Consider the following 3,214-nt stretch of genomic DNA (forward strand, 5'->3'; position numbering starts at 1 on the left):
CCCTTGAATTCCAGGTCCCAGGGTTATATGGATGCTGTACTGCCTGCCAAGGCTTTACATATGGAAGAAGGGAAGCTGTGCCCTTCAGCAGAGTGTGGGTACAAAGAGTCCAGCCCTGGGGCAGGATGTGAATATAGATGATGTTCAGAGAAGCTCTTGATCTTATCATTTAAGCCTTCCAGCTTGAATTAGGTGAGGATCCCCCAATGGAAACCAAAGAGACTTTGAATGCAGACTCACGGCCCTTGTGCCCAGGGGCTCACTGGAGGGCCAGCAGCTGCCTCTGAGTCAGTGCCAAATCCAGTGTGCCATTATGAGCTGGGAACAGTCATTGATCACAGGGAACAGCAGCTTGGAAGTGCCCTTTGCTATGGAGCAGTGTGATGGAGTGGGGTCCCTGGCTGTCATCTCCTGAGGGGATGGAAACAGGATGGAAATAGGATGGAAATGGAATGGAAATGGATGCTCCTATCCTGCAAACATTGTGCAAAACCCCAAGCTCAGAGCTCTAGGTCTTGTACAATCCCTGCAAGGTGCTGGCTGGGGCCACCCTCCAAGGCACCTCCTGGGATGTGACTTGCAAGTTTTTTCTTTTTTGACTCAAAACAGCATCTCTCTCTGTCCCTCTGAAGCCCTTTGTCTCTCAGTATCTCCTAAACCCCAACATTTTTCGGGAATAAATGTCCAAGCAGCTGATTCCCTACAAAATCCAACTGGTCACATTGGGTAGGCTGGCAGCAGTGTTTGCCTGGTTTCTGGCTATGTTGACATTGTCATGACAGGTTGACTTTATAATCATATTGTGGTCATCAAGACAACTGCTCAGTCACATAATGGAACACTCAACATTACATTCCTCATGGTCTTTACAGGAATAACCTCAAAGCAGAAATCTGGAGGTGAGATGGGGTGGTCCAGCCCCACAGTGATGCTGGAGTGACTCAGTGTCCCCCAGAAGGTGATGTCCCTGTCACTCTGTCTCAGGAGAGAGACTCATCCCAACTCTCTGCCCTGCAGAAATAGGAGGCACTTTGTGGCTGGGCACAGCTTGGGGTCATTTTTCTCCTGCATCAGAGAGGTTTCAAGCAGGAAACAGATTTTTCTGAGTTGCAGGGAGCAGCTTCCAAAAAGAGGAAATCCCGGGGCAAACAGCTCCGTGCTCCCGTGGGTCTGCATCTCATCAGGCTGCACTTTTGCAGTAACCTTAAACAGCACCATCTGCTGATATTAAATATATTAAAAACACTTCTTTTTTTAGCATCTCCACAAGTCTTTGTTGCCCTTGACCTCCCAGCAGCCTCCCGGTGGATCAGAAAGTGTTGCTGAATCGATCAGCAGAGCCGAGCCCTGCCCCTCCTCACGCTGGTGCCGGGGCATTCACATGCTGATGGATTTCTCTACCTGGTAACTGCTCAGACAGGCTTTTCTGAGAAGTTCACTGAATAATTGCAGGTCAGGATGTGTTGATGAGCGTTTCTGTTCTGCGAATTGCTTCTGTGCGGGGAGAAAAGCAGCTTGATTAGCAGAGCCTGCAGTAATACTCACGGATGGATTTCCCCATTAATAATGGATAGATAAAGTGAAATCTGCCTTCAGGAGGTGTTTCTGCTAGTAATGGTCCTTCGAGGAAGGGATTTAGCCCTGTGGGGCTGTCTGGTTCAATGTCTAGACCATGGTGACACTGACTTTTCTCCCAGGCAACAGGTGACAGGACCAGAGAAAACAGCCTCAAATTGTACCAGGAAAGGTTTAGATTGGATGTTTATGAAAATTTCTTCACTGAAAAGGTGGTCAGGCACTGGCACAGGCTCGCCAGAGCAGTGATGGGGTCCCCATCCCTGGGAGTGTTCAAAAAACAAGTAGATGTGGCACTTGGTTTAGTGGTGGCCTTGGCACTGCTGAGTTAACAGCTGGACTCGATGACCTTAGAGGGCTTTTCCAACCTAAACAATTCCATGATTCCATGCTGGAGGACCCTGGAAGATGCTCTTCCTTTCCTGAGCACCCCTGCAGCTCTCAAATTGCCTAAGAGGCACCAACACCTTCAATGCATGAGACCATTCTGGGGTGATTTTCCCAGCTCCAATGATGAACCCTACACCTTTAACACAGAAATTTGTCACTTGTGCCTCCTCAGTGTCAGCTGTGTCCCAAACCCACCCTGGCAGAAGAGCAGCTCCTGGAGCACAGAGGGCTGTCCCAGTCCCCTCCCATACTCACAGCTGGCTCTGCAGAACCCCCAGGGATCAGGATTTGGCCCCAGCTGAGCTGCAAGTGCTGCAGTCGCTATGGAGACCCTGTCTGAGGTTCATCAATGTGGAGAGGAACAGCTCGTTCCTCATGTCCCCATTCGAAGGACCAGTGAGAAAATCCCACCCAGGTGGACCCTCTGCCCTGGTGCTGTTTGGGAGGGTGGTGTCTGGAGGACTGTGATCCCTCCCTTGGGAATTGCATCCACATGCTGCAGCCCTGGGCTGTCCTCCAAATCCAGCATCCCTGTGAGATGAGCCCACCCCATGCTCCTGCTGGTATTAGATGAATTCACATCTAACATGAACACAGGGATTTCTTTAGGGTGAAGATGTAGGATGTCTGGGTCTGGGAAGGGGGACATGGCTGGAATCATCCTCCACAGGTGCCACAGGACAAAGTTATTATAGAATCATGGAATGGTTTGGGTTGGAAGGGACCTTAAAGCTCATCTCATTCCACCCCCTGCCATGGGCAGGGACACCTTCCACCAGCCCAGGTTGCTCCAAACCCTGTCCAACCTGGCCTTGGACACTTCCAGGGCTGGGGCAGCCACAGCTTCTCTGGGCAACCTGTGCCAGGGCCTCACCACCCTCACAGGGAAGAATTTTTTCCCAATATCCCATCCCTGCTCTGTGTCAGTGGGGAGCCGTTCCCCTTTGTCCCCTTCCCAGGCCCTTGTCCCAAGTCCATAATCTGGTAATGAGCGAACACCCCAGTGCTGGCTTGTGCTGAAGGAGGTACCTGAGGGCTTGTTTTCCCCCAAAACAGCAAATCATTACCCTGGGCTGCTCCAAAATGTGTTATTTGTCACTTGGAGTAACCAGACAACACTTGCATGGCTGGAGCAACAGATGTGACTCCTCATCCATCTGACTCATGTGTCTGCTCTGAGCCCACTGCAGCAGTTTTGAGGCAAAGAGCATTATTTTTGCAAAATAAATGCATTTTTTCTGGTGCATTC

This window comes from Manacus vitellinus, unplaced genomic scaffold, assembly GCF_001715985.3.
Source record: "Manacus vitellinus isolate BGI_N305 unplaced genomic scaffold, ASM171598v3 scaffold_12_pilon, whole genome shotgun sequence".
Lineage (NCBI taxonomy): Eukaryota > Metazoa > Chordata > Aves > Passeriformes > Pipridae > Manacus > Manacus vitellinus.